General features: G+C 43.0%; 1 long non-coding RNA gene across 4 annotated transcripts in view; it reads right to left on the bottom strand.

The window, feature by feature from the left end:
• Positions 1-12,496, bottom strand: part of LOC147025650 (uncharacterized) — a 178,549-nt gene that overhangs the window by 72,181 nt on the left and 93,872 nt on the right. For all 4 annotated transcript variants that reach the window (XR_015059621.1, XR_015059617.1, XR_015059616.1 and 1 more), the window contains one exon: positions 237-296. This is a non-coding gene — a long non-coding RNA (uncharacterized LOC147025650). The remainder of the gene's footprint in view (positions 1-236; positions 297-12,496) is intronic.

Genomic DNA, 12,496 nt, shown 5'->3' with positions numbered 1-12,496 from the left:
AATCTGAAGAATGCTGAAGTTGTACCAGTGATGATTGAAGCAATGGGAATGATGAAGACGAACCTCACAGAGATCATAAAAACCACCCCTGGGAATATTACTACAAATTAACTACAGTTGGAAGCTGGTTGGGGCTCAGCGACGATGCTGAAGAGAGCCCTCGGCACAAAACTTTGAGAACAGAAAACTTCACAACTTGCTCCATGAATCGTACGTGCCCTCCCTTCCCCTCTTACCAAGACGGAGGTGGATACTTCGAGACGTGGGAAGGCTCCGTTCCACCTTCTGAAACCCACCTGTGGAGATAACAACCAACAACACACATTTAATTAATTGTGCAGTCTCGGTTGTTCCTAAAATATAATGTAATTTAAATGATTGCTGTAAATTATGTTAATGTCACAACATCCGATATTCAACTTCATTTAAATTGTAAACCTCAAAACATAGCTCCCTCACAGAAAGTAAGAACCTTATCCTGTAAACAATTCAAGGGTTTCCTGTCTGCAAAGATCATCAGCTGGGCACCGTCCTTCCTCGAGATTTCTATCCTTTCAACCCAGAACCTCTCCAAACAGTGGATCCACAACCTTAGTCATTGATCCACATCACTCGATTACCTACATCAGTAGATCCACAACCTCATCATTGATCCACATCAGTGGATTACCTTCATCAGTAGATCCAGAACCTCATCATTGATCCACATCACTCGATTACCTACATCACTAGATCCACAACCTCGTCATTGATCCACATCAGTGGATTACCTTCATCAGTAGATCCAGAACCTCGTCATTGATCCATATCACTCGATTACCTACATCACTAGATCCACAACCTCTTCATTGATCCACATCACTCGATTACCTGCATCACGAGATCCACAACCTCGTCATTGATCCAGATCAGTAGATTACCTACATCAGTAAATCCACAACCTTAGTCATGGATCCACATCAGTAGATTACCTACATCAGTAGATCCACAACCTCATCATTGATCCACATCAGAAGATTACATACATCAGTAGATCCACAACCTTGGTCATTGATCCGTATCACTGGATTACCAACATCAGTAAATCCACAACCTTCATTGTGGATCCACATCAGTAGATGACCTACATCAGGAGATCCACAACCTCATCATTGATCCACATCAGTAGATTACCTACATCAGGAGATCCACGACCTCGTCATTGATCCACATGAGTGGATGACCTACATCAGGAGATACACAACCTCGTCAATGATCCACATCAGTAGATTACCTACATCAGTAAATCCATAACCTTGGTCATTGATCTACATCAGTAGATTACCTTCATCAGTAGATCCATAACCTTGGTCATTGTTCTACATCAGAAGATTACCGACATCAGTAAATCCATAACCTTGGTCATTGATCTACATCAGTAGATTACCTACATCAGTAGATCCATAACCTAGTCATTGATCCACATCAGTGGTAACTACATCAGTAGATCCACAACCTTGGTCATTGATCCACATTACTGGATTACGTACATCAGTAGATCCACAACCTCATCATTGATCCACATCAGGAGATTACCTACATCAGTAAATCCATAACCTTGGTCATTGATCTACATCAGTAGATTACCAACATCAGTAGATTACGTACATCAGTAGATCCACAACCTCATCATTGATCCACATCAGGAGATTACCTACATCAGTAAATCCATAACCTTGGTCATTGATCTACATCAGTAGATTACCGACATCAGTAGATTACCTACATCAGAAGATAACCGACATCAGTAGATTACCTACATCAGGAGATTACCTACATCAGTAAATCCATAACCTTGGTCATTGATCTACATCAGTAGATTACCGACATCAGTAGATTACCTACATCAGAAGATAACCGACATCAGTAGATTACCTACATCAGGAGATTACCGACATCAGTTGATCCATAACCTCGTCATTGATCCACGTGAGTAGCTTACCCACATCAATAGATTACCTTCATCAGTAGATTACCTACATCAGTAGATCCACAAGCTCGTCATTGATCCCCATCAGTAGATTACCTGCATCAGTAGATTACCTACATCAGTAGATCCACAACGTCATCATTGATCCACATCAGTAGATTACCTGCATCAGTAGATTACCTGCATCAGTAGATTACCTACATCAGTAGATACACAACGTCGTCATTGATCCCCATCAGTAGATTACTGACATCAGTAGATCCACAACCTCATCATTGATCCACATCAGTAGATACACAACGTCGTCATTGATCCACATCAGTAGATTACCTACATCAGTAAATCCATAACCTTGGTCATTGATCTACATCAGTAGATTACCTTCATCAGTAGATCCATAACCTTGGTCATTGTTCTACATCAGAAGATTACCGACATCAGTAAATCCATAACCTTGGTCATTGATCTACATCAGTAGATTACCTACATCAGTAGATCCATAACCTAGTCATTGATCCACATCAGTGGTAACTACATCAGTAGATCCACAACCTTGGTCATTGATCCACATCACTGGATTACGTACATCAGTAGATCCACAACCTCATCATTGATCCACATCAGGAGATTACCTACATCAGTAAATCCATAACCTTGGTCATTGATCTACATCAGTAGATTACCGACATCAGTAGATTACCTACATCAGAAGATAACCGACATCAGTAGATTACCTACATCAGGAGATTACCTGCATCGGTAGATTACCTTCATCAGTAGATTACCTACATCAGTAGATCCACAACCTCATCATTGATCCACGTGAGTAGCTTACCGACATCAGTAGATTACCTTCATCAGTAGATTACCTACATCAGTAGATCCACAAGCTCGTCATTGATCCACATCAGTAGATTACCTGCATCAGTAGATTACCTACATCAGTAGATCCACAACCTCATCATTGATCCACGTGAGTAGCTTACCGACATCAGTAGATTACCTTCATCAGTAGATTACCTACATCAGTAGATACACAACGTCGTCATTGATCCACATCAGTAGATTACCTACATCAGTAGATCCACAAGCTCATCATTGATCCACATCAGTAGATTACCTACACCAGTAGATCCACAACCTCGTCATTGATCCCCATCAGTAGATTACCTACATCAGTAGAAACACAACGTCGTCATTGATCCACATCAGTAGATTACTGACATCAGAAGATACACAACGTCGTCATTGATCCCCATCAGTAAATTACCTGCATCAGTAGATTACCTACATCAGTAGATACACAACGTCGTCATTGATCCACATCAGTAGATTACTGACATCAGTAGATACACAACGTCGTCATTGATCCCCATCAGTAGATTACCTACATCAGTAGAAACACAACGTCGTCATTGATCCACATCAGTAGATTACTGACATCAGAAGATACACAACGTCGTCATTGATCCCCATCAGTAAATTACCTGCATCAGTAGATTACCTACATCAGTAGATACACAACGTCGTCATTGATCCACATCAGTAGATTACTGACATCAGTAGATACACAACGTCGTCATTGATCCCCATCAATAGATTACCTACATCAGTCGATCCACAACATCATCATTGATCCACATCAGTAGATTACCTACCTCAGTAGATCCACAACCTCATCATTGATCCCCATCAGTAGATTACCTACATCAGTAGATTACCGACATCAGTAGATACACAACGTCGTCATTGATCCCCATCAGTAGATTACCTGCATCAGTAGATTACCTACATCAGTAGATTACCTACATCAGTAGATTACCTACATCAGTAGATTACCTACATCAGTAGATTACCGACATCAGTTGATCCATAACCTCGTCATTGATCCTCGTCATTGATCCACATCAATAGATTACCTTCATCAGTAGATTACCTACATCAGTAGATCCACAAGCTCGTCATTGATCCCCATCAGTAGATTACCTGCATCAGTAGATTACCTACATCAGTAGATTATCTACATCAGTAGATTACCTGCATCAGTAGATTACCTGCATCAGTAGATTACCTACATCAGTAGATACACAACGTCGTCATTGATCCCCATCAGTAGATTACTGACATCAGTAGATCCACAACCTCATCATTGATCCACATCAGTAGATACACAACGTCGTCATTGATCCACATCAGTAGATTACCTACATCAGTAGATCCATAACCTCATCATTGATCCACATCAGTAGATTACCTACATCAGTAGATCCACAACGTCGTTATTGATCCACATCAGTAGATTACTGACATCAGTAGATACACAACGTCGTCATTGATCCACATCAGTCGATTACCTACATCAGTAGATCCACAACCTCATCATTGATCCACATCAGTAGATTACCTACCTCAGTAGATCCACAACCTCATCATTGATCCCCATCAGTAGATTACCTACATCAGTAGATACACAACGTCGTCATTGATCCCCATCAGTAGATTACCTGCATCAGTAGATTACCTACATCAGTTGATCCATAACCTCGTCATTGATCCACATCAGTAGATCCACAACCTCGTCATTGATCCACATCAGTAGATTACCTATATCAGTAGATCCACAACCTCATCATCGATTCACAGCAGTAGATTACCTACATCAGTTGATCCACAACCTCATCATCGATTCACATCAGTAGATTACCTACATCACTCGATCCATAACCTCAGTTGCAACAACCCTTCAGTCAGTAATTTTTTGGTTTTTCTTCATTTCCAAAAAACGTTTCATGTTGAGCAAAAGCTCACAGAGGAGTTTCTACATCAATAGATTACCCACATCAGTAGATCCACAACCTCATCATTGATCCACATCAGTAGATTACCGACATCAGTAGATCCACAACCTCATCATTGATCCACATCAGTAGATTACCCACATCAGTAGATTCACAACCTCGTCATTGATCCACATCAGTAGATTATCCACATCAGTTGATCCACAACCTCGTCATTGATCCACATCAGTAGATTATCCACATCAGTTGATCCACAACCTCGTCATTGATCCACATCAGTAGATTATCCACATCAGTTGATCCACAACCTCGTCATTGATCCACATCAGTAGATTATCCACATCAGTTGATCCACAACCTCGTCATTGATCCACATCAGTAGATTATCCACATCAGTTGATCCACAACCTCGTCATTGATCCACATCAGTAGATTACCGACATCAGAAGGTAATCATAAATTACATAAATTACATGTCGGCCAATGACATTAGTAGATGTCAATATACTTTTCCGTGAATTACAAGGAGTTTGCTGGAATATGAACAAATATATATTATGTGTGGGATTTTAACTCTTGTTCCCCACGTTATGACCAGCGAATATTATATACTTATAATACGTGGGAATATACATCTTTCATGGAGCAAGTGTATTGTCACGGATCTGGGATTAGAGGATTTCCACGATGGGAAGCACTCGGGTCCCACCCAAATGTCCGGTCCCGAGGCCGCCAGGCACAGATAACTCCGCACATAGGAAGGTTGCTAAGCAACCACAAACGCCGATTGGCATGGCCAATCTGGGAAGTTTTTTTTTATTTTAATTATTTTGTTTTTTACAATGTCGAGGCTCGTAGGAGAGTGAAGGTTACACAACTTCGCGTGATACCTTACCTGTGGACGGCTGGCTAATTGGGGTCATATGCCCTCAGCACACACTCGGATTACTGCCGAGCATTCCAGTGAGTGTGTGCTGGCTGACAAAGCAAATGATTGGGGTAGAACGTCCCGTCTAACTATACTGGTGCACTGTATTGGACCAATGAAGGAAAAGACAACCGAGACAGATTGGAAATAGCAACAAACAATTATTTCCCACAAACACACAAGCAAGCAATCATTTAAAAACAAGTATTTATAAGCAAGAAAGTAAAAAAGCACATAAGAGCAGATTTAACCATAACACGTGTTCTTCTTCAATCTTCCTTAAAACAAAGGACTTGGCCACCATTCACTCAGGGCGAAGAATAAAACAAGGACTTGAAAATAAAAAAAAAGTCATGAATGGAGAAAAGGAAACCAGTCTTTCGTTCTCTCCTTCACCTCAAACAAATATACAGGAGAATGTGGAGGAAATGGATGGGGAAGATGGGCATTGAGGATGTGAAGCGATGGGGACACGAAGCCGCGTCCATCAGGTGCCTGGACCCAGTCGACAAGTCCTCTCTGGCGTCCCAGATATGCGAGCGAGATGTGTGACCCGCCCTCCTCTGACTCAGATTCTTCCTCCTCAGACCCCCGTCGATGAAGAGCCACCGTTCACCCTCCTCGTCCTTCGTGGCTGACAGCATCGAGAGGAAAAGATGACGCTCGTGGAAGGAATGTTCTTTTTTTAACAGAAACTCGACACCAACTGCTCGTGAAACTTTCCTTTCTTTTCCCTCGCACGTTTTTGTTCCTTCCCTCACGAACCTTCTCAGTCTGTCAGTCTTCTGCTCAGGAGAGCTTGTCCCACTCGTTTCTCCTTTCCTCGGCCTTCTGCGTCCGCCATCTCTTCTGCTTTCTGCCTTTTGCTTGTTTCCCTTTATGCTTTCTGAGCCGTCTGCTCAGGAGCACTCTTCGTCCCTGCTCGCCCGAGCTTGTCACGAGTCCTTCTCTTCGCCTTTTTGCTTCTTCTTCGTCACATCAACTTTCTTCCCCTCCTCCTACAAGCCTTCTCCTCCTCCCATTGGTCCACAGCCGATTGGGGGGGGGGTGCATGATGTCATTTGTAGAAATTGTCATGCCATTCATTCTGAGGGAAGTTTCAACGAAGCTCCCACCCCGCCCTTTAAGTGCCCAAATCTGCAACGAGAGCCCCCAGCCCCCCCATCCTTTGCGTGGAAAACACCCATTCACACCTCACCTCACACAAGTGCCGCACCTCGCAGGTCATGTTGAGCACCAAGCGCCACGAACATGCATGTCAGAGCACCTAATTGGGTTATTCAGCAATTCACGAATGGAGGGAACTCAGAAAGGAACCCTGCACAACTGAGGGATGACCAAACGGCCACAGGATTGAAAGTAAGACCGATGGGGTGAAGGAGGGACTGTTGAAAGGATGTTTGATGGAGGGAGATTATTGGTGGACCGTTGAAATGGGCTGATGGGGGACATGGAGGGATGATTCAAAGTAAGAGAGGGATTGAACAGAATGATGGTGTGAAGGAAGAAAGATTGAAAGTAAGAGAGGGAGGGGGGAACATTACTCGGGACAGACAGCCTAGCCAACGCATGTCTCCCGAACAGTCCTTTGACAAGGGACCAAGGACTAATGTAATAACTGATTCTCGAGTCACCTACATGTCCATGAATGCTCTACCCCTGGGGTAAGTTTTCCAAAACAATACCATTATGTATGTATGTATATCTGCTCTTCACCCATTGGTTGGACCGCTGACCTGACGTCACCCACAATTGTAACCTAGAATGGCGATATAAATTTGAGAATGTAATGTGTGTAGTTGTAGACGACATATGGGTAAGTCATGTTTTATCTGTTTTAGATTGGCAACATTGAGCGTATGACATCAGTAGAGCAGTTCCAAGATGGCGGCTCCCTATGAAGCTGCACCTGGGAGGAGCAACGTTCTGTCATCCGTTTCTTGGGAAGTGAGGGTGTAAATCCCAGTGAAATCCATCACGGAATGAAGGTGCAATATGGTGACGCATGTTTGTCGCTGCAGCAGGAAGTTTAAAAGTGGAGTGTCCAGTTTGGCAGACTCTGCTCACTCGGGCCAGCCTCACACAGCCGACACACCAGAAATGGTTGCAGGAGTTGAGCGCATGCTAAGGGAAAATGAGGTAGTCTTCAGATTAAACATTAGCCATGGTTCAGCACACCATATCATCCATAACGTGCTGCGGTTCCGCAAAGTGTCTGCAAGGTGGGTGCATCGACAACTAACACCCGAACTGAAAGAACGGCGATTGGACGTCTGTGAAGAACTTCTGAGACGTTACGAAACAGAAGGCGACACTTTCTTACAGTGCGTAGTGACTGGGGATGAAAGCTGGGTCCACTACTTTCAGCCAGAAACTAGGAGAGCAAGCAAAGAGTGGCGCCAATCAACTTCACCGAAGCCCAAAAAATTCTGCACACAGCCGTCCACTGGAAAAGTGATGCTGATGCTCTTCTGGGATAGCCGAGGTCCACTTGTGGAGCATTACATGCCCAGAGGAACCACAGTCACCAGCACATCATACTGCGACCTCCTTAAAAATCATCTGAAACCAGCAATCAGATCAAAACGTCGAGGACTACTCACTACCGGTGTTTTGCTGCAGCATGACAATGCTCAGTCCTATACTGCCCGCGCTACAGCTGCAACGATCGAGGACATGCATATTGAGTGTCTTCCTCATCTACCCTACTCACGAGACCTCGCCCCTTCGGATTACCACATCTTTGGGCCAGTTAAAGAGGGGCTTGGTGGAACCACTTTCCAATCCCACAAGGAGGTCCAAGAGGTGGTGCACGAATGCCGACACAAGCAGCCAAAAGATTTCTTTTTTCTAGAAAAATCCAGGCCTTTCTCAAGTGCTGTAAAAAATGCATTGAATGCAATGGAGATGATGCTGAAAAATATCACAATTGTTACACACGTACATACAATAAACAATTTGTGAAAAATATTTTAAGGTTACTTATTGACTGGCCCTCGGACTGAAGTACCCAGAGGACTCAAAACACACTACCCCCCCTCCCCAAGGACCCAAACGACCCTGATGACCCAAAAGACCCTTAAAGAGCCTGAAGACCCAAAAGACCCCGAACACCTTTCAGACCGAAAAGACCCTGAAGACCCTCAAATACCGAAAAGATCCGAAAGACCCAAAATACCCCAAAGACCCAAAAGACCCCAAAGAACCAAAATATCCCAAATATCTAAAGACCCCACAGACCCTTAAAGACCCCCAAAGATTCTTCCATACGAAAAACACCCCAATAACCCAAAAATACCCCAAAGACCTAAAATACCAAAAAGACCCAGAGGATGCAAAAGACTTTGAGGACTCAAAACACGCAAAAGATCCAGAGGACCCAAAAACCTTGAGGACCCAGAAGATCCAAAGGGACGATCTGAGACCCATGGAAATTATGCATAATGTAAAATGTGAAAGGCCTTCAACCCCCTTCCCCCCCCCACACCACACACACACACTCACTCACAGACACAGCCTCCCCCAACCACATCTCTGTCATCTTCCCCTTTTCTTCTTCTAGTTCTCAACTGCCCCAAACCCCAAGTACTGAACCCCCCTCCCAACAACAAGTCCTCAATCACCCCCTTCCCAAAGTCTCAATCTCCCTCTTACAACTCCATGCAATCCCACCGACAACTCTTTGTCCTCACCTCCCCATTTCTTCCCATTCTTAACAACGTTACACAGGGAACTTTGGCACATGAGAGACCATTTGGCCGATCATGCCTGCATTGTTTTTTTTATCTTGCCAAAACGAAGTTTTTGCAAGATATGTTAGTCAGCTTGTATGTTTTTTTTTGTTGTTTGTTTGTTTGTTTGTCTGTAATCACGTATAAAAAATTCTGCTGAGCACAGTTATCAATGGAAATTTTTGTAACTTCGCATATCAGAGGCCTATAGAGGTCCCTTTCAGCGCATAAAATTTTGAAGGTCAAGGTCAAAGGTCAAGGTCACTTTGTCGCAAATCAGGGGAGTCGACGAAACCCTTATTTTTTGAGTAATTTTAATCTAATCGTCTCCAAACTTCATGGGAATATAGTTCATGGTCTGGCGCTCAGCTGATTAATTTTTGGTGGCAATTGGCCTTGACCTTCATGGTTAGCGCCTGAGGTCAAACATATTTGACCCCAAGGTCAAATTTTCAAGTTTTAGGAACCATATCGTGTAGTACCTCAAATTGAACACCTCGATGAGTGCTTTCTAGATATGTCAAGCTTGAGAAATTATGACGTCATTTGGTGACGTAACGAGGCAAACACATATTTTTCATGGTTACTCTGTAGAACGATTCTCATCGGAATCTCTCATAGGCAGATATTCCTCAAGGAGTCGCTCCTGGTGGATAGCAGCTCTGTTCACCTCAGTGTGACCTTAAAGAAGTCACACGTGGTCACCTTTTGGTAAGATACGGGTCACCCTGCGGGTGACATTGGTTTATTTTTCATTTGATCATAACGGATTGTGGATGTTTGTTAATTGTTTTATTTTAGTTGATTATAATGGATTGTGAATGTTTATTAATTGTTTTATTTTAGTTGATTATAACGGATTGTGGATGTTTGTTAATTGTTTTATTTTAGTTGATTATAATGGATTGTGGATGTTTGTTAATTGTTTTATTTTAGTTGATTATAATGGATTGTGGATGTTTGTAAATTGTTTTACTTTAGTTGATTTTAAAGGGTTGTGGATGTTTGTTAATTGTTTTACTTTAGTTAATTATAATGGATTGTGGATATTTAATTGTTTTACTTTAGTTGATTGTAAAGGGTTGTGGATGTTTGTTTATTGGTATATTTTAATTGATTACGAGCAAACACAACACGTCGCTTCACTGAAGGGGGTTTGAAGGAGAGGGGTGGAAAAAGAGAGAGGGAAAGAGGGGGAGTGGAGGGAGGAGCTGAGAGAGGAGGGAGGAGAAGTGAGTGAGTGAATAAGGGGAAGCTATGAAGGGGAAAAGAGTGAGGAAGGGGTTGGGGGTGGGGAGAGCAATGCCTTATGAAATGTTGCCATACACTGCGGGAGGGAGGGGTGAGAGAGAAAGAGAGAAAGAGAGAAAGAGACAGACAGAGAGTCAGAGAGAGAGAGAGAGAGAGAGAGAAAGAGAGAGAGAGAGAGAGAGAGACAGAGAGACAGAGAGACAGAGAGACAGAGAGACAGAGAGACAGAGAGACAGAGAGACAGACAGACAGACAGACAGACAGACAGACAGACAGACAGACAGACAGAGAGAGAGAGGTGTGGGAGGAGAGTGCAGCATTTTATTCGGAGCGGGGAGTGAGGAGGGGACAGACAGAGAGAGAGAGAGAGAGAGAGAGAGAGAGAGAGAGAGAGAGAGAGAGAGAGAGAGAGAGAGAGAGAGTGGGGTGGGGGGGGGGGAGAAAAAAAAAGAGATAGATGAGGGGTGGAGGTGACGTGAGCAAACAGAGTGATATGTTATGCTTAATGACCAAACCCAAAATATATCTCATGTCAGAATAGCTGTACACACGACACAACAGAGTTTGTAATGTTAACCACAAGATCACCTGCGTAAACTTTGATATCCCAGTTGCAGAACATTTGTGGGAACATTAACCAAAAGCATGGACTGAAAACGTGGAAGTACCGCTCACGTACGACCTAATGATCCCATTGAGCGTGAACATCAAAAACAAAGCATTGCAACCAGATATCATACTTAGATACAAAATAGAGAGAAGAGAAGGCATTGCTGAGTGAGGTGTTACTTAGAGTGATTTTGGACTAAACAATGCAGAAATCAAGAAAATGGCCAAATACCAAGACCTCAAAAATGAAGTGAAAAGATTCTGGAAGCTGAAGAATGCCAAAGTTGTACCAGTGATAGTTGGAGCTACAGGAATGATAACAAAGAACCTCACAGGGATATTAAAAACCATTCCTGGGAATATTACTACAAACGAACTACAGTTGGAAGCCGTCCTGGGCTCAGTGATGATCCTGAAGAGAGCCCTCGGCACAAAACTTTGACAACAGAAAACTTCACAACTTGCTCCATGAATCATAACCCCTTACCGAAATGAAGGTGGATGATTTGAGCCTGCCCTGGGAGGAAGCCATTCCACATTCTGAAACTCACACATGAAGATACCAATCGATAACTCTCTCACTCACACACACACACACACACACACACACACACACACACACACACACACACACACACACACACACACACACACACACGGATACTTTGAGACCTAGGAGGGCTCCATTACACTTTCTGGATCCCCTACATGGAGATAACCCGTGACCAAAAACCAATAACACACACCGGTGCCAAACGACATTGGAGTAATACATTTTATATCCATACACACAGGTGCAATGTACACACGCATCAAGTAAATAAAAACGACGAACATAAAGATTTACCTTGAAACAGCGTTCTTTGATAGAGGATTTAAAATGGGAAATTAGCGAAATTCAATTCAAAAATGTATAAAGCCACATATACTCGACCTATATCGACCGATACTCGCTGCCTTCACAGCTCGAATAAACATGGCGAACACCTGGTCAGATGGACCTCATTGTTTTTTTTTAATATCTATTGATGTCGAAGTGAGAGCTGGATTACAAATGGAGATCACTCAAAAAGGTTAAACAAAGTGATGTCCTGTAAAATTAGAATTGCACATTTTCAGTGGATGAGACACCTCCCGAGGCACCCACCGCACGGCACCGTGGGGTCCAACAAAGGTGGAAACGTACATATAATCGATGTGAGATTGAAAG

The sequence above is a fragment of the Eptatretus burgeri genome, chromosome 6 (genome assembly GCF_056783735.1).
Source record: "Eptatretus burgeri isolate ZD-2024b chromosome 6, Ebu_testis_v1, whole genome shotgun sequence".
Lineage (NCBI taxonomy): Eukaryota > Metazoa > Chordata > Myxini > Myxiniformes > Myxinidae > Eptatretus > Eptatretus burgeri.
The sequence above is the reverse complement of the archived record's forward strand: the minus strand, read 5'-3'. Positions and strand labels throughout refer to the sequence as shown.